Below are 24,036 nucleotides of genomic sequence, written 5' to 3' on the forward strand. Positions count from 1 at the left end.
AAAGAAAGACTATACATATCAAAAAACAAACAACACCAACAAAACTGAACTAACCTGTTTTGGTCGACGAACAATTCGAGTCCAATTGTCACAAAAGATTGAGGGTTTACCATGAGAAAAACAAACCATAAACATCCAGAACATATGTTATTAATTTTTGAAAAAAAATACTGTAACACCCCAAAAACGTAAACCCGTATATTATAAAGTTCAAGGAATTAATAAACAAGAAATTACCAATTAAGAACTTAACCTAGTTAAGTTCTAGTCTAGAAATAACTCATATTATGGTTAAAATACTTGAAACTAGAGAAAATGGTAGTCAAGGGACTAAACTTGTCAAAAATGAAACTCTTATTACTAATAGTAACAAAATCAAAACCAAACACACCAAAAATTGGTGGTCTGGTCGACAGAAGCAGAGAAAAGGGGCGACCCCCATATCCAAAACCCTAACATTACCATTTCTTGCAAATTGAAGGCTCAAATCCTAACCAAAACAAAATCCGAGCTTAGAATCGTGTTCCTCATCGCGAGAGGGTCTAGAGGTATGTAAAATTTTGTGAGAATTCACTACTTGAAATTCTCATGAATCTAGCAAAATTTGAAATTTATTTGATGCATGATAGTAATTAGTTAGATTAAAGATGAAATAGTGTCTAGGGTTAAAACCTAGACAACTATAGGTGAAATCATGCCCTAATTCAGGAAAATTCCATGAATCCATAAATGTTAAGTTATGGGTTTTGTATGTTGATGATGAATATTAGGATTTTGAGTGTAATCCTAGTATAAATTTCATTATAAGAAGTAATTCCAGTGATATTGATACTAATTGTATGCAAAATTGCTATTATAGTGAAATTTGATGGCAAATCTTAAAGTCACGAACTTGTTTATGAAGGTGGAAAAATCTGACCCGCTAGGTGTTTGTAGAAATGCCTAAGTGAGGACTTAAATGTTAAAATTTGGATAAAAACGCAGATTTGATAATGGTCCATAATGATGTGATTATGGTCATGAAAAGAGTTCTAAACATGTTGTGAAAACTGAATTTTCTAGGCAAAGAGTCCGGTTCCTCTAGCGGACAAGCCGAGGGGAAATCACGAGGAAAAGGCGCGCTCTAAAGGTACGAAATTTATCGTTTCGTTACATTATACCTTATTGTTAGTTTTATGTAGTCAATTTTGAAACACGACGACCAAGATTTACCAATACGTCACGAATATGATTAGTGCCTTAAACAAGTAAATGGGTCAAAACGAGTGAAAATGCATGAAATCTTACATATCCGAAATGGTGTGTAAGTTTAACACCCAAACGGGTCAAACAAGTTATGGTAATAAGCATGAAGCATGACCTTATTACACAATGCGTGAATTACATGATAAGTATGCCGTGTAACGAACACCATACCCAAATTAAGAAATCTTGTTCTTAATAAAGGAGCTAAGGTGCATATCCGATGCATGAAAATAGTATAAACAACCAAATATTATGTCTTGTAATCTAGGGTGTAAGTTGATTTCGTAAGCATGCCCGCTCAAGAATAGTTGAGTAATGATATAAACCAAAACAAGTATGAAGTACTAGCTCAGCCGCGCAGCAATTTATGCGAATTTGTGTTGTTTCGACTCATAGCGAATCAGCAAGAAAACTGCATTTTAAACTAGGGAGAGATGTGCAGAGTCTACCGTAAATTACGGTAGTACCGTAATTTACGGTGGCCTGAAATTATTTACGGTGAGTCTCTACTGTGTTACGGTAGATCCCAAATGACCAGAAGCCACCGTAATTTACGGTGACACCGTAAATTACGGTGGAGCCCTGTTTGACAAAAGTTGTTTTGATCATTTTCTCGAATCCGTGATCGGACCTGATTCGAATACGTAATTACCAAGAGTGTTAGTACTAATGCTTGTTTTAAATGTTAGTTCACAGGTACCAAGAAAAAGGATGAAGATCAAGCAAATGAATCGAACCGAACACACACATTTTAAGAACGCTTCCGCATCCAAACTTTGTGTTAGAAACTATGTAAATTAATGGTAGTTACTGTCTTGTATGTGGTTTGTAACAACAATACACGAAGGTTATGTTAATTTTGGGTTAAACTATGAAAGTTTTTGTAAAGTCGTCATTTTGGCGTTAAATGCAAGGTTTTTAGGTTATTAAATTTGGTAAAATAAGTTGGGTCTTACAAGTTGGTAATCAGAGCTTAAGGTTGCCAATAAGTGTTCGGTTCAAGCTTGATCAACATCCGGTAAGAGTTATTGCTTAAGTAGAATTTAGAAGTATAGAAATAATTCACAAACGAATATACATGGAAAAGAGTGTGTAAGCACACTCAAACACGAGAAAAGCATGAAACAAGAATAATAGAATCAAGAGTGTGTAAGCACACTCAAACACGAGAAAAGCATGAGACAAGAATGATTGAGTCAAGTTGCGAACTTGATCAAATCAAAACAAGTAAAACATGTATTACAAATGAAATGTTTAACGATATATGTAAACATTTCAGTATCAAAGATGGCAAGCGGAGGTGACGGAGATGCGGTGCCAAGAGTCACCGAACAGATGAGAATAGTGATTGCCGAAGAAGTTGGAAAGGCGATCGAAAACAGCTTGTCGAATTTCATTGATAAAATCCAAAATACGGTTTTATCAGTGGTAGAAGAAAGAATCAAGAAGCTGGAAGATAATTCAAATCTAGCAAAGGAAAAATCCGGGGAACGAAAACCTTGTTCATACAAGGAATTCATAGCTTGTAAACCGCCTATCTATAATGGGGAAGTTGATCCAATCGTGTGTCAGCGATGGATAGGCGATATCGAGGGAGTGTTCGAGAGAACACATTGTGATGAAAATGACTACGTAGCTTATGGTACGGGTCAATTAAGAGGTCAAGCGAAGGATTGGTGGGATAACAAGAAGAAAGAGATTGGAAACGAAGCGGCTAAGGCCATGACGTGGGAGGAGTTTAAGACGCCGTTTCTTAAACACCATAGCCCCAAAGCGGTTATAAACAAGATTAAGGAAGAGTTCATGCAACTCAGACACAAGGGTGAATCCATAGACAAGATCACGGGGGCGTTTATGGACAAAATGAAGTTCTGTGATGATCTGATCACGAACGAAGAACAGAAAGTCTATTACTACCATAACATGCTGAGCGCTGAATATAGGGAGTTCATAACCCCTTCAAAGTATGAGACCCTTACCGAGATTGTCAATGCTGCTCGGGAAAGGGAGATTGAGTTGAAGAAGAGTATAGAGCGGGGTGAACGAAGGGCACAGGATATAAATCCAAGCCCTACCAAGAAGGCAAGAACGAATGAAACATCAAAGAAATCAGACGCAAAGAGCGGTACGCCAAGTTGCAAAATCTGCGGCAAGAATCACAAAGGTGAATGTCGCTTCAAGGATAAGCCATGTCCTATATGTCGAAAAACGGGACATATGGCTATATCATGCCCGGAAAAAGTGACCGTTTGTTATAACTGTTACCGAACGGGTCACAAAAGATCAGAGTGCCCAGAGTTGGCGGGAAAGAATGAAGGGCAAGATTCAAAAGGTGAAGCCGCAAAAGCCAAAGCAAGATCCTTTCAATTGACCGCTGCTGAAGCAAAGGTCGAACCTGACGTGGTCTCAGGTATATTCACTATAAATTCAATTCCCGCACGTGTGTTATTTGATACTGGTGCGAATAAATCCTTTGTTTCATATGGGTTTATTCGACACCCCTCATTTGTTCTAACAAAATTGCCTATGCCTTTAGAGGTAGAGATAGGTAATAATAAAAGCTTTATTGTCTGTGATGTATGTAAAAACTGCACGATGAATATTGATGACGAGGAATATGCAATAGACTTGATCCCGATGTCGATGGGAGAATTCCAAGTGGTAGTGGGAATGGATTGGCTATCCCGTTACCACGCAAAAGTGGTTTGTTTCCGAAAGGAAATAAAACTAACTTCTCCTAGCGGAAAGCAAGTTACAATATATGGAGAAAAGGGAAGTAACCCGGTGATATGCTCAATGTTAGAAGCTCGCAAACTCATGAAACATGGATGCAAGGCCTTTATGGTATATGCGAGCGAAACGGAAAAGGAACTCCTCAAAATTGGGGATGTACCAGTCGTGCGAGATTATGAAGACGTGTTTCCGGAAGAACTACCGGGGATACCGCCAGAACGGGAGGTAGAGTTCGGAATCGAGTTGATTCCGGGCGCGAAACCCGTGGCCAAGGCGCCATACCGACTTGCACCGTCGGAGTTACAAGAATTGATGTCTCAAATTCAGGAATTTCTTGACAAGGGATTTATCCGACCGAGTGTGTCTCCGTGGGGCGCACCAGTCTTATTCGTGAAAAAGAAAGATGGCAGTATGCGCATGTGTATCGATTACCGGGAGTTAAACAAACTCACGGTGAAGAATCGATACCCACTTCCAAGAATCGACGATTTATTCGACCAACTGCAAGGAGCAAGTTGGTTTTCCAAAATTGATCTCCGATCCGGTTATCACCAATTGAAAGTCAAGGAGGAGGACGTACCCAAAACGGCTTTCCGTACGAGGTACGGGCATTATGAATTCCTCGTAATGCCTTTCGGATTGACCAATGCGCCCGCGGCTTTCATGGACCTCATGAACCGGGTTTGCAAACCCATGCTAGATAAGTCGGTAATTGTATTTATCGACGACATTCTGGTATATTCAAAGAGTGAAGCCGAGCACGTGTGTCATTTGCGGGAGATATTAGACACACTTAGACGAGAGAAGCTGTATGCAAAATTCACGAAGTGTGCTTTCTGGTTACGGGAAGTACAGTTTCTTGGGCATCTTATGTAACACCTCGAAAAAATTTCGTCCAATAATTTCTTGACACGTGTCATAAGGTTCCGTTATGTGAAAACATACTTTAGAGGGACTAAAAGTGACAAACAGTGAAAACTATGGAACGTAAGGGTCCAAAGTGTCAACAATGGATAAATAGGCTCTATGATAACCCCACATAATGTTTATAACCTTTAACGGATGGTTCATGGATCATACGACGCGGAAATTGCACAAAAGTGAAGTATTGTAAACTATAGGGGCCAAAAGTGTCAACATGTTTAATTTATACCTCTGAGTGAACTTTTGGCAGACCCGAAGCTTTGTATAGCTAAAATATACTCACTAGAATATGTGGTAAAAATTTCATGAAGTTTCGTCAACGTATGAGAAAGTTATGGCCAAAACCGTACTTAAGGGACTAGAAGCGTCAACGTCGAATTTCAGGGCTTTTCGGTTGAGCGCAAAGTTATCCGAGGGCATTACCATGTTGGTAAAAGTCCTAAGGTCCTTAAAAACCAAGTTTGGGGGTTTACGGGTCGAGAAAAGTAGCCGAAACAGCACGTACAAGCTCAGGGACCATTTCTGCCAAAGATTGAAACTTGTTGGCTGATCAGGAGGGTCAGGCGACCCGCCTGGACATGCCCAGGCGGGCCGCGTGGGACTGCCAGCGACAGAAATTCGATTTTTGGGTTATTTGGGTCCGAATTCAAGTGTTATACAGCTCATTTTCCCCTCCTCTTGCACCAATAGCATGCCATGCATGCCTACTACTACAGGAACCTCGAAATCTTGGCTTTAAATCAGATTATTGATCATTTTCTTGGACATTTGCAAGTGATCAAGAACACATTCTCACAAGAGCTCTCAAGAACTTTCAAGGCAAGCTTTCTGGAGGGATTCTGATCAACAAGGCCGACTCCTAGTGATCATTTAACACCTATAGGACTCTTGTAAGCCTTCAATTCGTTCTTTAATCCGTTTTTGCTTTGATTATTAGTAAAAGTCAAACTGGGTGTTCATAACCTTTGACTTTCTGATTAAACGGATTTCTTTCAGTCATTTCTCGAATTGAAACTTGTTATAGATTGGTATTTATGTGGGAAACAAACCCTCCAAAGGGTACTAACTGATTCCCACTACATGCATGCTAAATGTCGAGTCAAACCTATTTCTAAAAAGTCAACAGAAACGATTTTTGTGAAAAATGACAAGATTAATGAAATAGATGACATGCAACCTGATTGATCATTAAAAATAACTTGTAATACATATAAGAATGTGTTTTAATCAGCATCCACTCGACAATCTATAGTATAGCCACGAATCGGAACCGAAAGTCTTGTAAAACGATTATTCCATAGACTATCGATTCGGATTCATACATGCATGTTCGAGATCTGTATTGGAAAGCATTTTTGACTATTTTTTTATTTTAGTTAAACTTCCTGGAATTTTCTTTGATTGAGTCTATGCTTAGCCTATTCGAATGCATGTTTCCGGTTTATGCATAAAGTTGACTATTTTGCCCTTTTTGATTTAAAACGGGATTTTTGCAAAAGTGAAAGAATAGAAATCTTTATTTTTATTATATAAACTTGCACCGAAAGTTTCGGATCAGTTGGTGGTCCAGATTGTGAGTTATGGCCATTAGCGTAAAACTATATTATAAATTTACATAAACGGTCCTTCTCGCATAGAACCCGTTTCTGGCCACGTTTTGATACGAAACTCTTTACCAACAGAAGTAATATAATATTCTGGGAATTTTGATGATTTTTAATTAATTTTTGGCTGAACGGATCCTAGATCACCTAGTCATTTCGGCTTATGTCGGTTTTGACCGTTTTAGCCATAAGATGAGTTTTACACATCCGTTTGACCCGAAACCTTTTTCTACTGATTTTATATGATGAATAAATTATTTTAAGTATTCTGGAAATATAAAAATCTCAGATTTAATTTGAAAACCCGAAAACGCCCTTAAATCGCATATTTAGCGTTTTAAGCGCATAGTGAGCGTTATACTCGTTTTAAACCTATAAGACTTATACCTACTGATGTAAATTACATATTTTCATATAATAACAGTGAGTATAATATTTTGAACTCAGGTTTCCAGTTTTGGCATTTTTAGCCCTTGTGAAATTACTAAAATACCCCTACGATGCATAGTTTGGTTTGAAATGATAAATTTGATATATGGGTCATACCCTGCTGATATAATATGTTATATTAAGTATATTTACTGTATGAACCAGACCCGCAACTCAGATTTCTAATTTTATCCTTTTATTATCTTTTAAATGACCAAAATGCCCTTCTAAGGCATAAATTGGGTTTAAAATTATTCCGGGCAATATAGAACATAACTTACTGATATAATGTCATATTCTAAGCATATTACTTCAGGGAACTTGCATTTGAATCTTTTGGCTACCCGTATCGCCCTTATTGCGTTCGGTTCGGTTTACGTAACTAGTTTGCGTAAATTGACCGAACCGGGTCAAACGTCATCATTTTTACCTCAAAATCCAGAATGTATTTAGTATACCCATATTATACAAGTATTCAAACTTGTCGGGTCTAAATCACATTCTATCCGGTCTTTCGCTTAATCGTGCGTAAACCGTATCATTCCTAAAACTAACCGGTCAAAGCTTAAGCTTAAATAAAAGGCCGTTAGGAATCTAATAGGTTAATTATAAACCTTTGTTCCAGATTAGGAAGCCCGGTAAAAGCTACCACCACTTATCGTTTGTGACTTGTACTTGCTCAGGTAAATACATTTTGACTTATTTTCCCTATACGGGCTTGGGGTACGGTATTTAAAATACCGCTTGATCGGGCGCACAAGTCCTGCGCCCTATGGGTGTACAGTCTTGAATAGCTTGTGTGATTTCGTTTAAACAGTCTTGTCTTACTTAAAGGCTTTGGGGGGTTATTGACCATGTCCCGGATATCCTTGGCATTATCTTACGAGATGGCCACGACCAGAGCACGGGGTGTAGGCGTACACCCGACGTGCATAACTCTTTAATGTGGTGTGTCGTTTAATCTCTAGCCCGGACAGTAGATCCCGGGCCACCAGAGATACGAGTGCATGTAAATCGTTCACAAGTTTATATTATATAATTATCCCAAGTTAATAAAAATATTTATGCCTTGTGCATTTAAATCAATTTTAAATCATTTTCAAAATGAGTCAGTCGATTTGTATTTACCAGTGTAAACTGACGTATTTTTCCCAAAAGATTAAGTGCATGTACTATACGGAAATAGGCTGGCTGTTTCCTAGAGAGCGTCCACAATAGTCTCGCAAACTCGGACGACATTTATCTGTTGAACTATTTATTTCTATTTTTATGTGATCCGCCTGTGGATCCATTTCAACTACTGTGATATTTATTATTACACTCTATTTAAGTTGAAATGTTTCTATTCTGCTTCCGCTGTGCATTATTATATTGTGTTGATTGTCTATGACGATGCCAACTACGTCACTGTACCCCACACCGGGCCCACCGGTGACACGTGGAAATCGGGGTGTGACAGGTTGGTATCAGAGCCAACGCTGAGTGAATTAAACACTAGTCTTTTGTGTTTAATCTCAGTTACACAATTGCACATTTCTCGATTTTCGAGTCTAGACAAGGAACTTAGGAAATGTTCGACATTTCGTTTAATTTATTTCTATTTATTATTGCATTGTCTTACATATATTGTTGTGCAACTTGTTTGATTTTTGACAGGATCAGGATGCCGCCAAGGATGAGAGGTCGTGGAGGATTTCCTACATCGCACGATCATGAGGCTGGTCCCTCCCATAGGCGAGCTCCCTCCGCCTCACACAACACAGCCGCCAACGACCTTTGGAGGTCTTTCGCCGAGCCTGCTAGGCACTCGGTGTCCGCCAGCACTTCACCGTCGCTACCCCACTCGTTTGGGCCCCATTCGGAGAACGGGCCCCATGATTCGCTTGGATCGTACATACCATTGCACCAGTCACCGCAGCAGTATCCTGCGCCCGTCTACCAGGGTTTGTATAACCCTAATGCTTATGTGGAGGAGCCAGTGGGCCACAACCCACTCGGGCCTGGGGACCATTTTCAGGGAGAGCACGAGATGGACGTAGACGAGGATACGGACCCGTCGCTACCACCATCAGGTACGCCTAACCATCCGATTGAGATATCGGATGGGTCGCCATTTAGGGGATCACCCTATAATGGTGGGGACAGCTTTCAGGAGAGGTTTAAGCAGCATGATTGGTACTTCACCCCTAGCCACAACTCTCCGATGCTTCAATCACTCCATGGTACTCCGATGCTCCAATCGCTCCATGGTTCGCCGGTGCACTCGCAGCACCACTCGCAGCAGCAGCAGCTCCAGCAGCAGCCGCCTTTACCGCAGGACCTATCTGAGGCCCTGTGGCGTGACGTGATCACTCCGTCACCACCGCCGCCACCAGTTTTACCTCCTCCGCCTCAGAGGCCGAGGAGGAATGCGCGCATGTCTACGCGCGGAGGGATTCGCATAGGCACCCCTCCACGTGTTAGTAGCAGCCGCTACACGTCTCTACCCGGGGAGTCTGAGACAGGGGAGTCTCAGCATCCCGTATCGGAGGTTACTTCTGTTCCGATCCCGCCTCTGCCGCCGCAGAATTTTGGAGAGCCAATTCCGGCTTATGCTAGTGCCGCTCAGTTCAACCCGTTTGAGCAGGTATTCCCTCAGGGCTACGACTACACGGGAGACCCTTATTGGCAAGCTGCCAACTTCAGCTCACTCCCACATAGTGGTCCACTTGGAGACCCTTGGGCTGCTGGCCCATCTACTTTTGGTTACCCTCCGGGTTACCAGCAGCCACCGCAGCCGCAGCCTTACCAGCCGCCGCAGCCGCAGCACTACCAGCCACCACCACCGGCGCCTATGATGTCGCCGCCGCAGGTTCAGGTGATCCTGCAGGGGATTGATAGCATGCGACGCGAGTTTCAGCACAATATGCGAGAGGATCGCCGACGCACCAGTGGCATGTTTAAGAAGGTATTTGATTTGCTCAAGGGTAAGAGCAAGAAGGATCGTTGAATCCTTCGATTAGCATTTCATGTACTCATGTCCCTGCGTGGACATTTATTCCAGTACTCTACCCCTGCGTGGGTATATCTATCTTATTCTACCCCTGCGTGGGTATGCTATTCTGTTGACCCCTGCGTGGGTTTGTTTTATTTTATTTTGTTATTGTTGTACTTGTTTAGCCCCTGCGCGGGCATGTTATTCATGCTAGTTTTGTTATTTCAAAGTCCCGTTTAGGGCAAATATGTACTGGTATTTTATTTGAAATTTAAATGGTTAATTTAAATTTATCATTTTATTTATATGCATGAATAATATTAAAATAATGGAAAATATCAATTTTTATTTGATTTGCCATGTTAATAAGAATCTTAGTAAGGTATAACCTAGCTTGAATGCCTTATTAACAGGCCTGGCCATGATGGTAAAACCTGGTTGAAAGGATTCAACTTCCTGTTAACATCTGAGAACATGTTAACATTCTTGACTAAGTGTGATTCGTAAAATCACACATGTCACCCTTTTTAATAAATTATCTACAGGTTCTATCTGTATACAAGTCTATTAATGACTTGATACCTACGGGTTATGACTATGTCATATAGTGGCAGTTGTGGTCTATGACTCCCTGCCTAGTAAAGAAGTATCTACAGATTTTATCTGTACACAAGTCTGTTTATGACTTGATACCTACGGGTTATAACTATGTTATATAGTGACAGTTGTGGTTTATGACTCTCTGTCTAGTAAAGGATTATTTGTTTAATTATACAATTTATAATCCTATAAAAATCTAAATTTATAATTTAGTAATTGTCCGTTGTGACTAGGCCTATGGTGCCAATATATATATTTTCATTCCTTGATTGCTAATAAGAGCCTGAATGAAATTATTAAATTAACTGCTAAGGTTTTTGATACCATGGTTAATAAATCGTCTAGAACGATAATACTGTTAGGTTCTAAATAAGACCTTGTCCTTTATTGTAGCTTAAAGCTACGATGGCCAAATCGGAAGAAACCAACAGTCATTCTGGGGAACGCTCAGATAATGCAAAGATTCACGTTACCGGTGCAGAATTGCAAGCACTGATTGATAATGCTGTCGCCAAGGCTATGGATAGGCAGTTCAAAGAATCTAGTGGTACTCAGAGTAGAACCCGCTCAGTGACGCATGTCAAGGCTAAGACTCATTCTGGGGCTCATAGTAAGCCTCCTTCTAAAAAGAGTGAGCCAAAGAAAGTTGAGGATGATAATCATTCCTCCAACCACAGCAGCGTCCCAAAGCAGGAGATTGAACTGAAACGTGACACGTACAGCAGGTCCTGTACGTACAAATACTTTGTATCTTGCAAGCCCAGGGATTTCACTGGGGAAAAAGGAGCCGTCGACTGCATGACGTGGATTGACGAGATGGACACGGTAGTTGATATCAGCGGGTGTGCTGATAGGGACGTCGTGAAGTACGTGTCCCAGTCATTCAAAGGAGATGCGTTAGCATGGTGGAAGTCACTCCTACAAGCTGCCGGTAAGGCCACACTGTACGGTTTGTCATGGGAACAGTTTGTGGCCCTGATTAAAGAAAACTTCTGTCCGCAGCACGAGGTCGAGCGAATTGAATCGGATTTCGTATCCTTAGTCATGAAGAACCTCGATTGTCAGGCGTATCTTACTACGTTCAACACGCTGTCTCGTTTAGTGCCTTACTTGGTGACCCCGGAGCCGCGTAGGATTGCTCGATTCATTGGGGGTCTGGCACCGGAGATTAAAGCCAGCGTCAAAGCTTCAAGACCTACTACATTTAGATCAGTAGCGGATCTATCCCTCTCCCTCACTCAAGACGTGGTTAGATTGAGAGCTATGAGGAGCTCTGAGGAGAACAAACGAAAACGTGAGGATGACACCTCACGAAGATCTGAAAAGCGACATAGAGGGAACAACGACCACAGGAAAGGGTCGGGGTCTAGAAAGAGTGATCATCAGTCGGGTGAGAAACCCAGATGCAAGATTTGCAGGAGACACCACTTTGGGAGGTGTCGGTTAGAAACAAAATCCCAGTCTTCGGAGAAACGATGTGGAATCTGCAAGTCCACAGATCACAAAGCTGTGGATTGCAAGAAGATGAAGGATGCAACGTGTTTTGGTTGCAACGAAAAAGGTCACATTCGGCCCAACTGTCCAAAGTTTGCGAAGAAGGCCGAGGAAGGGAAGAAGACTAATGCGAGAGTCTTCAAAATGGACGCAAAGGAAGCAGTCCTTGACGATAACGTCATTACCGGTACGTTTCTTGTAAACGATATTTTTGCTAGAGTTTTGTTTGATTCGGGGGCTGATAAGTCGTTTGTAGATAACAAGTTTTGTAAATTGTTGAACCTTCCTGTTAAAACCTTAAGTGTGAAATATGAGGTGGAATTAGCCGATGGAACCATAGAAACCGCCTCAACTGTTCTAGATGGATGTGTTATATCCATTAGGAATCATTCCTTCCCGTTATCCTTGCTTCCCTTTAAGTTAGCTGGATTCGACATAGTGATAGGCATGGATTGGTTGTCGAGTAACCAGGCCCAGATTCTGTGCAATAGAAAGCAAGTAATAGTTAAGACTCCGTCTGGTGAGTCACTTACTATTCAAGGAGATACCCAGCATGGATTGCCTGAGCGAGTGTCCATGCTCAAAGCATCCAGATGCATGCAGAAGGGATGTGTCATTTATATGGCACAAGTTACCATAGATGAGCCGAAGCCGAAGATTGAAGATATTCCTGTTATTTCGGAATACCCTGAGGTATTTCCTGAAGAACTACCCGGATTGCCACCAGATAGACAAGTAGAGTTTCGGATAGATATCATACCAGGTGCAGCACCTGTAGCAAGAGCACCATACAGATTGGCACCAACGGAGATGAAGGAGTTGAGGACGCAGTTGGATGAGCTTTTAGCTAAAGGTTTTATTAGACCTAGCTCGTCTCCTTGGGGAGCGCCAATCTTGTTCGTTAAAAAGAAGGACGGATCGATGCGTCTGTGCATCGATTATCGTGAGCTTAACAAGGTCACTATCAAGAATCGGTATCCGTTACCCAGGATCGACGATCTGTTCGATCAGTTGCAAGGAGCAAGTTACTTCTCCAAGATTGACCTCAGGTCAGGTTATCATCAGTTGAAGGTCAAGGAGGAAGACGTACACAAGACCGCGTTTAGGACGCGTTATGGACATTACGAGTTCCTAGTGATGCCGTTTGGGCTCACTAACGCACCAGCCGCGTTCATGGATCTCATGAATCGCGTCTGCAAACCCTATTTAGATAAGTTCGTTATCGTCTTTATTGATGACATTCTTATCTACTCGAAGAGCCAAGCTGACCATGAGAAACACCTTCGTTGTATTCTCAAACTTCTGTATCAAGAAAAGCTTTATGCCAAATTTTCGAAGTGTGAATTTTGGCTTCGAGAAGTCCAATTCCTTGGACATGTGGTAAGTGAGCGTGGTATCCAAGTAGATCCCGCTAAAGTAGAAGCAGTCATGAACTGGCAGGAGCCGAAGACTCCTACCGAGATTCGCAGTTTCCTCGGATTGGCAGGATATTATAGGCGATTTATCGAGAACTTTTCAAGGATTGCTGCGCCCCTAACTTCGTTGACCCGTAAGAAGATTAAGTTTGATTGGGGCCCTAAGCAGCAGGAATCCTTTGACATTCTGAAGCAGAAGCTGAGCAATGCGCCAGTATTGACATTGCCTGATGGAATAGAGGAATTTGTGGTGTATTGTGACGCATCACACACTGGCATGGGTTGCGTACTCATGCAGAAAGGCAAAGTCATTGCCTACGCTTCTCGACAGCTAAAGGTGCACGAGAAGAACTACACCACCCACGATTTGGAATTGGGTGCGGTTGTATTTGCATTGAAGCTATGGAGACATTACTTGTATGGAACCAAGTGTATCATTTATTCAGATCACAAGAGTCTTCAGCACTTGTTCAATCAGAAGGAATTGAACATGCGTCAAAGGCGTTGGATGGAAACTCTAAACGATTATGACTGCGAGATAAGATACCATCCAGGCAAGGCAAATGTGGTTGCCGACGCCTTAAGCAGAAAGGAAAGGGTTAAACCAATCAGGATCAATGCCAAGCGCATTGAGATAAGGAATAATTTGAATGAAAGGGTATTAGCTGCACAGAAGGAAGCTGTGCTGGAAGCTAACTATCCTGCAGAAAAGTTGGGAGTCACTGAGGAGCAGTTATCCCACGACAAGGATGGAATGTTACGACTAAACGGACGAATATGGGTTCCAGTATATGGAGGACTTCGGGATGTTATCCTCCAGGAAGCCCACAGCTCTAAATATTCCGTTCATCCTGGAGCAGATAAGATGTACCAGGATTTGAAATCAAACTACTGGTGGATTGGTTTGAAGAAGTCAGTAGCTGAGCATGTAGCTAAATGTTTGACTTGTGCGCAAGTCAAGGCTGAGCATCAGAAACCGTCAGGTTTGCTTCAACAGCCTGAAATTCCCAAATGGAAATGGGAAATGGTGACAATGGATTTCATCACCAAGTTGCCGAAGACGAAAAAGGGAAATGATACCATATGGGTCATAGTTGACAGACTGACTAAGTCAGCTCATTTTCTACCCATCAAGGAGACGTATAGCTCAGATATGTTAGCTCAATTATACGTCGATAAGATAGTAGCGCTACATGGTATACCTATATCCATTATCTCTGATAGAGATACTAGATATACGTCACATTTTTGGAAGAGTTTCCAACAATCGTTGGGCACTCGTTTGAATTTTAGTACGGCTTATCATCCTCAGACTGATGGTCAGAGTGAGCGTACTATTCAAACCTTGGAAGACATGCTTCGTGCATGTGCGATCGACTTGGGTGGTAGTTGGGATAAGAACTTACCACTGATTGAATTCTCCTACAACAATAGCTACCATTCCAGCATAAAGGCTGCGCCTTTTGAGGCCTTATACGGTAGGAAGTGTAGATCGCCCATTTGTTGGGCAGAAGTTGGAGATGTCCAGTTGTCTGGACCAGATATCGTCTTTGAGACGACAGACAAGATCGTTCAGATCCGTGATCGTTTGAAAGCTGCCAGGGATAGGCAGAAAAGTTATGCGGATCCTAAGCGCAAAGACTTTCACTTCGATGTAGGCGAAAAAGTGTTGCTTAAGGTATCACCTTGGAAAGGTGTGATGAGATTTGGAAAGAAAGGCAAGCTAAGCCCGAGGTATATAGGACCATTCGAGATAATCGAACGTGTCGGGGCAGTCGCTTACAAGTTACACTTGCCTGAAGAGCTTAGTGCCATTCATAATGTGTTTCACATCTGTAATTTGAAGAAGTGTTTCGCTGACGATTCACTGGTTATACCGCATACAGATATACACATAGACGAAGGTCTAAAGTTTGTTGAAAAACCTTTGTCGATTGAGGATCGGCAGGTAAAGAAGCTTCGAAGGAAGCACGTGCCTATTGTTAAGGTCAAGTGGGATGCCCGTAGAGGTCCCGAATACACGTGGGAAGTGGAATCCACGATGAAAGAAAAATATCCCCATTTGTTTAAATAAATCTCGGGGTCGAGATTTCTTTTAAGGGGGTGAGGATGTAACACCTCGAAAAAATTTCGTCCAATAATGTCTTGACACGTGTCATAAGGTTCCGTTATGTGAAAACATACTTTAGAGGGACTAAAAGTGACAAACAGTGAAAACTATGGAACGTAAGGGTCCAAAGTGTCAACAATGGATAAATAGGCTCTATGATAACCCCACATAATGTTTATAACCTTTAACGGATGGTTCATGGATCATACGACGCGGAAATTGCACAAAAGTGAAGTATTGTAAACTATAGGGGCCAAAAGTGTCAACATGTTTAATTTATACCTCTGAGTGAACTTTTGGCAGACCCGAAGCTTTGTATAGCTAAAATATACTCACTAGAATATGTGGTAAAAATTTCATGAAGTTTCGTCAACGTATGAGAAAGTTATGGCCAAAACCGTACTTAAGGGACTAGAAGCGTCAACGTCGAATTTCAGGGCTTTTCGGTTGAGCGCAAAGTTATCCGAGGGCATTACCATGTTGATAAAAGTCCTAAGGTCCTTAAAAACCAAGTTTGGGGGTTTACGGGTCGAGAAAAGTAGCCGAAACAGCACGTACAAGCTCAGGGACCATTTCTGCCAAAGATTGAAACTTGTTGGCTGATCAGGAGGGTCAGGCGACCCGCCTGGACATGCCCAGGCGGGCCGCGTGGGACTGCCAGCGACAGAAATTCGATTTTTGGGTTATTTGGGTCCGAATTCAAGTGTTATACTGCTCATTTTCGCCTCCTCGTGCACCAATAGCATGCCATGCATGCCTACTACTACAGGAACCTCGAAATCTTGGCTTTAAATCAGATTATTGATCATTTTCTTGGACATTTGCAAGTGATCAAGAACACATTCTCACAAGAGCTCTCAAGAACTTTCAAGGCAAGCTTTCTGGAGGGATTCTGATCAACAAGGCCGACTCCTAGTGATCATTTAACACCTATAGGACTCTTGTAAGCCTTCAATTCGTTCTTTAATCCGTTTTTGCTTTGATTATTAGTAAAAGTCAAACTGGGTGTTCATAACCTTTGACTTTCTGATTAAACGGATTTCTTTCAGTCATTTCTCGAATTGAAACTTGTTATAGATTGGTATTTATGTGGGAAACAAACCCTCCAAAGGGTACTAACTGATTCCCACTACATGCATGCTAAATGTCGAGTCAAACCTATTTCTAAAAAGTCAACAGAAACGATTTTTGTGAAAAATGACAAGATTAATGAAATAGATGACATGCAACCTGATTGATCATTAAAAATAACTTGTAATACATATAAGAATGTGTTTTAATCAGCATCCACTCGACAATCTATAGTATAGCCACGAATCGGAACCGAAAGTCTTGTAAAACGATTATTCCATAGACTATCGATTCGGATTCATACATGCATGTTCGAGATCTGTATTGGAAAGCATTTTTGACTATTTTTTTGTTTTAGTTAAACTTCCTGGAATTTTCTTTGATTGAGTCTATGCTTAGCCTATTCGAATGCATGTTTCCGGTTTATGCATAAAGTTGACTATTTTGCCCTTTTTGATTTAAAACGGGATTTTTGCAAAAGTGAAAGAATAGAAATCTTTATTTTTATTATATAAACTTGCACCGAAAGTTTCGGATCAGTTGGTGGTCCAGATTGTGAGTTATGGCCATTAGCGTAAAACTATATTATAAATTTACATAAACGGTCCTTCTCGCATAGAACCCGTTTCTGGCCACGTTTTGATACGAAACTCTTTACCAACAGAAGTAATATAATATTCTGGGAATTTTGATGATTTTTAATTAATTTTTGGCTGAACGGATCCTAGATCACCTAGTCATTTCGGCTTATGTCGGTTTTGACCGTTTTAGCCATAAGATGAGTTTTACACATCCGTTTGACCCGAAACCTTTTTCTACTGATTTTATATGATGAATAAATTATTTTAAGTATTCTGGAAATATAAAAATCTCAGATTTAATTTGAAAACCCGAAAACGCCCTTAAATCGCATATTTAGCGTTTTAAGCGCATAGTGAGCGTTATACTCGTTTTAAACCTATAAGACTTATACCTACTGATGTAAATTACATATTTTCATATAATAACAGTGAGTATAATATTTTGAACTCAGGTTTCCAGTTTTGGCATTTTTAGCCCTTGTGAAATTACTAAAATACCCCTACGATGCATAGTTTGGTTTGAAATGATAAATTTGATATATGGGTCATACCCTGCTGATATAATATGTTATATTAAGTATATTTACTGTATGAACCAGACCCGCAACTCAGATTTCTAATTTTATCCTTTTATTATCTTTTAAATGACCAAAATGCCCTTCTAAGGCATAAATTGGGTTTAAAATTATTCCGGGCAATATAGAACATAACTTACTGATATAATGTCATATTCTAAGCATATTACTTCAGGGAACTTGCATTTGAATCTTTTGGCTACCCGTATCGCCCTTATTGCGTTCGGTTCGGTTTACGTAACTAGTTTGCGTAAATTGACCGAACCGGGTCAAACGTCATCATTTTTACCTCAAAATCCAGAATGTATTTAGTATACCCATATTATACAAGTATTCAAACTTGTCGGGTCTAAATCACATTCTATCCGGTCTTTCGCTTAATCGTGCGTAAACCGTATCATTCCTAAAACTAACCGGTCAAAGCTTAAGCTTAAATAAAAGGCCGTTAGGAATCTAATAGGTTAATTATAAACCTTTGTTCCAGATTAGGAAGCCCGGTAAAAGCTACCACCACTTATCGTTTGTGACTTGTACTTGCTCAGGTAAATACATTTTGACTTATTTTCCCTATACGGGCTTGGGGTACGGTATTTAAAATACCGCTTGATCGGGCGCACAAGTCCTGCGCCCTATGGGTGTACAGTCTTGAATAGCTTGTGTGATTTCGTTTAAACAGTCTTGTCTTACTTAAAGGCTTTGGGGGGTTATTGACCATGTCCCGGATATCCTTGGCATTATCTTACGAGATGGCCACGACCAGAGCACGGGGTGTAGGCGTACACCCGACGTGCATAACTCTTTAATGTGGTGTGTCATTTAATCTCTAGCCCGGACAGTAGATCCCGGGCCACCAGAGATACGAGTGCATGTAAATCGTTCACAAGTTTATATTATATAATTATCCCAAGTTAATAAAAATATTTATGCCTTGTGCATTTAAATCAATTTTAAATCATTTTCAAAATGAGTCAGTCGATTTGTATTTACCAGTGTAAACTGACGTATTTTTCCCAAAAGATTAAGTGCAGGTACTATACGGAAATAGGCTGGCTGTTTCCTAGAGAGCGTCCACAATAGTCTCGCAAACTCGGACGACATTTATCTGTTGAACTATTTATTTCTATTTTTATGTGATCCGCCTGTGGATCCATTTCAACTACTGTGATATTTATTATTACACTTTATTTAAAAGTTGAAATGTTTCTATTCTGCTTCCGCTGTGCATTATTATATTGTGTTGATTGTCTATGACGATGCCAACTACGTCACTGTACCCCACACCGGGCCCACCGGTGACACGTGGAAATCGGGGTGTGACATCTTATTAGTGCTGATGGAGTACTAGTAGATCCGTCAAAGATAGAAGCTGTGACAAAATGGAGCCCTCCAAGAAATCCCTCGGAAATCCGAAGCTTTTTAGGGCTTGCGGGATATTATCGGAGATTCATACAGGATTTCTCCAAAATTGCCTTACCCTTGACCAAATTAACTCGTAAGGAGGAAAAGTTTGTGTGGGGCATTAAGCAAGAGGAAGCTTTCCAAACACTCAAGGAAAAGTTGACCCACGCTCCGGTACTGACCTTACCGGAAGGGACTGAAGACATGGTGGTTTACTCGGACGCTTCTCAATTGGGGCTCGGATGCGTGTTAATGCAACGAGGCAAGGTTATCGCCTATGCCTCGAGGCAATTGAAGATTCATGAAAATAAATATCCGGTTCACGACTTAGAATTGGCGGCGGTGGTGTTTGCCTTAAAGATATGGAGACATTACTTGTACGGAGTAAAGTTTACAATCTTTACCGACCATAAAAGCTTGAAATATTTCTTCGACCAGAAGGAATTAAACATGCGGCAAAGGCGGTGGTTAGAAACCGACAAGGACTATGACTGCGAAATACATTACCACCCCGGTAAGGCCAATGTAGTTGCCGATGCGCTGAGTCGCAAAACAGATTATGCCCCGATACGGGTACGATCAATGCAACTGGTTGTGACTTCAAGTTTACTAGAACGAATTCGAGAAGCACAAGATGAAGCTGTAAAGGCGGAAAACTGGAAAAAGGAAAGAATTATTGGTCAAGTTAAAGACCTTGAAGTGGGCAGTCACGGCCTAAGAACTCGTTTTAATAGAATCTGGGTCCCCAACACATGTGGTGTTAAGAAGCTTCTCCTTGATGAAGCTCATAAATCCCGTTATTCCATTCACCCGGGGGCGACCAAAATGTATCATGACTTGAAGCAAAACTATTGGTGGCCCGGAATGAAGCGAGACACTGTGAAATATGTGGAAAAATGCTTGACATGCCTACAAGTCAAAGCGGAACACCAAAAGCCGTATGGTAAGCTCCAACCGTTAGAAATTCCGGTTTGGAAATGGGAGCAAATCACGATGGACCTATTGACTAAACTACCTAAAACAAGTCGTGGTTTTGACGCTATTTGGGTGGTCGTGGATAGGTTAACTAAAAGCGCCCACTTTGTTCCGATTCGTGAAACCTATACATCTGAGAAAATGTCGGAGGTATACACCAATGAAATCATAGCAAGGCATGGGGTACCGATATCCATTGTATCAGACAGAGATACTCGGTTTACCTCGAAATTCTGGCGTGAATTCCAAGAACAGATGGGAACCAAATTGTTCCTTAGCACTGCTTACCATCCACAAACGGATGGGCAGAGCGAAAGAACAATACAAACATTGGGTGATATGCTACGGGCTTGCATTATTGACTTTGGGGGTAGTTGGGATGTCCATTTACCCTTGGTCGAATTCGCGTATAATAATAGCTATCACGCGAGCATTAAAATGGCCCCGTATGAGTTATTATATGGTAGAAAGTGTCGGACTCCGGTATGTTGGGGAGAGGTGGGCCCGCGAGGGCTAGCACCAACTGATGTAATCCGAGCTACAAATGCGAAAATTGACATAGTTCGGACACATTTAAAGGCGGCTCAAGACCGACAAAAGGCATACGCAGACAAAAGAAATAGGCCAATCGAGTTCCAAGTTGGCGATATGGTCATGCTAAAGGTTTCCCCATGGAAGGGTATTATTAGATTCCGAAAAAGGGGAAAGTTGAGCCCGAGATTCATTGGGCCATTTAGAATCATTGAACGAGTTGGTAAGGTAGCTTATCGACTTGAATTACCCGAAGAATTGAGTGGGATTCATAACACATTTCACGTATCACATCTCCGGAAATGTTTGGCCGACGAGACCACTCATGTCCACTACGATGATATCGAGGTGGATAACAGTCTCAACTATGCGGTGAAACCGATTGTGATTTTAGATCGTAAAGAGAAAAGCTTGAGGAACAAAGTGATAAATCAAGTCAAGGTTAAGTGGGACCACAGAAAAGGGTCAGACACTACTTGGGAATCCGAAGAGGAGATGCGGCGTCTCTACCCTACATTATTTGGTACGTAATTCGGTTTCGGGGACGAAACCCCTTTTAAGGGGGGTGGACTTGTAACACCCCAAAAACGTAAACCCGTATATTATAAAGTTCAAGGAATTAATAAACAAGAAATTACCAATTAAGAACTTAACCTAGTTAAGTTCTAGTATAGAAATAACTCATATTATGGTTAAAATACTTGAAACTAGAGAAAATGGTAGTCAAGGGACTAAACTTGTCAAAAATGAAACTCTTATTACTAATAGTAACAAAATCAAAACCAAACACACCAAAAATTGGTGGTCTGGTCGACAGAAGCAGAGAAAAGGGGCGACCCCCATATCCAAAACCCTAACATTACCATTTCTTGCAAATTGAAGGCTCAAATCCTAACCAAAACAAAATCCGAGCTTAGAATCGTGTTCCTCATCGCGAGAGGGTCTAGAGGTATGTAAAATTTTGTGAGAATTCACTACTTGAAATTCTCATGAATCTAGCAAAATTTGAAATTTATTTGATGCATGATAGTAATTAGTTAGATTAAAGATGAAATAGTGTCTAGGGTTAAAACCTAGACAACTATAGGTGAAATCATGCCCTAATTCAGGAAAATTCCATGAATCCATAAATGTTAAGTTATGGGTTTTGTATGTTGATGATGAATATTAGGATTTTGAGTGTAATCCTAGTATAAATTTCATTATAAGAAGTAATTCCAGTGATATTGATACTAATTGTATGCAAAATTGCTATTATAGTGAAATTTGATGGCAAATCTTAAAGTCACGAACTTGTTTATGAAGGTGGAAAAATCTGACCCGCTAGGTGTTTGTAGAAATGCCTAAGTGAGGACTTAAATGTTAAAATTTGGATAAAAACGCAGATTTGATAATGGTCCATAATGATGTGATTATGGTCATGAAAAGAGTTCTAAACATGTTGTGAAAACTGAATTTTCTAGGCAAAGAGTCCGGTTCCTCTAGCGGACAAGCCGAGGGGAAATCACGAGGAAAAGGCGCGCTCTAAAGGTACGAAATTTATCGTTTCGTTACATTATACCTTATTGTTAGTTTTATGTAGTCAATTTTGAAACACGACGACCAAGATTTACCAATACGTCACGAATATGATTAGTGCCTTAAACAAGTAAATGGGTCAAAACGAGTGAAAATGCATGAAATCTTACATATCCGAAATGGTGTGTAAGTTTAACACCCAAACGGGTCAAACAAGTTATGGTAATAAGCATGAAGCATGACCTTATTACACAATGCGTGAATTACATGATAAGTATGCCGTGTAACGAACACCATACCCAAATTAAGAAATCTTGTTCTTAATAAAGGAGCTAAGGTGCATATCCGATGCATGAAAATAGTATAAACAACCAAATATTATGTCTTGTAATCTAGGGTGTAAGTTGATTTCGTAAGCATGCCCGCTCAAGAATAGTTGAGTAATGATATAAACCAAAACAAGTATGAAGTACTAGCTCAGCCGCGCAGCAATTTATGCGAATTTGTGTTGTTTCGACTCATAGCGAATCAGCAAGAAAACTGCATTTTAAACTAGGGAGAGATGTGCAGAGTCTACCGTAAATTACGGTAGTACCGTAATTTACGGTGGCCTGAAATTATTTACGGTGAGTCTCTACTGTGTTACGGTAGATCCCAAATGACCAGAAGCCACCGTAATTTACGGTGACACCGTAAATTACGGTGGAGCCCTGTTTGACAAAAGTTGTTTTGATCATTTTCTCGAATCCGTGATCGGACCTGATTCGAATACGTAATTACCAAGAGTGTTAGTACTAATGCTTGTTTTAAATGTTAGTTCACAGGTACCAAGAAAAAGGATGAAGATCAAGCAAATGAATCGAACCGAACACACACATTTTAAGAACGCTTCCGCATCCAAACTTTGTGTTAGAAACTATGTAAATTAATGGTAGTTACTGTCTTGTATGTGGTTTGTAACAACAATACACGAAGGTTATGTTAATTTTGGGTTAAACTATGAAAGTTTTTGTAAAGTCGTCATTTTGGCGTTAAATGCAAGGTTTTTAGGTTATTAAATTTGGTAAAATAAGCTGGGTCTTACAAATACCGAACAGAAAGGATAAAATCAAACCTACACAAACTTAAAAAAAAAAAAAGAAAACAACTATAACATTTAACTAACCTCTGTTGTTTCACGAATGATCGGAGTCCGATTTTATCCAAGATTTAGGGTTCCACATGAAAAACAAAATCAACAAAAATCAGTAACTTTGATAAATGTAGATGATGATAATAAAACCTCTGATCTTGATTTTGTTTGCAAAAAAACAAAAAGATAAATGTTCAATCGCTTGATTAAAGATACACAATAGATAAATAACAAATTAAAACAACATACCTTCAACTTTTATGATCAGATCTACAAAGTTTAGGACAAAGAAGAAGTTAATAGCATTCGACACAATCTTTATAAAATCAAGTTTCTATAGAATTGAATAACATAAATAAAGCAGATTTAGGATCGATTGTGTAGATTACAATCGTAAAACAAAAAATCAAAAACAATAAAATCAAAAACAATAAAATCAAAAACATAGAAACATACCTTTGATTGGTTAATAGGATTGATTTGCGTGAAGAAGATGATGTTGCAGAGGTTTGGCTATGGTTTAGAATTGAGGATCTTGGTGGTGGTGATAGGAGAGAGGATGCAACTTAGTTTTTTAGGGTTTGTAAAGTGTGTGCAAGAAGAATGAGAAAAAAAAGGAAATATATACTATGACCCGAATTCAAAAAACCCGACCCAACACATTTCGGATCCCGCCTCTTTTTTCTTGGAATCGTGAATGTAGAAAGCAAAATGGGATTTCCCTCCT

The 24,036-nt window shown here is 40.4% G+C and overlaps 1 long non-coding RNA gene across 3 annotated transcripts; it reads left to right on the forward strand.

Moving 5' to 3' along the window:
• The first annotated feature begins 430 nt into the window (after window positions 1-430).
• Window positions 431-23,202, forward strand: LOC110935358. 3 transcript variants are annotated; one of them, XR_004890967.1, is made up of 4 exons: window positions 431-548; window positions 1,063-1,129; window positions 22,123-22,189; window positions 23,002-23,202. It is a non-coding gene; the product is annotated as an uncharacterized LOC110935358 (long non-coding RNA). The 3 variants fall into 3 exon arrangements; XR_002589068.2 differs by lacking the exons at window positions 22,123-22,189; window positions 23,002-23,202 and adding an exon at window positions 1,942-2,142; XR_004890968.1 differs by lacking the exons at window positions 431-548; window positions 1,063-1,129 and adding an exon at window positions 21,491-21,608.
• Window positions 23,203-24,036: the final 834 nt, after the last annotated feature.

This window comes from Helianthus annuus, chromosome 4 (assembly GCF_002127325.2).
Source record: "Helianthus annuus cultivar XRQ/B chromosome 4, HanXRQr2.0-SUNRISE, whole genome shotgun sequence".
NCBI classification, from domain to species: domain Eukaryota; kingdom Viridiplantae; phylum Streptophyta; class Magnoliopsida; order Asterales; family Asteraceae; genus Helianthus; species Helianthus annuus.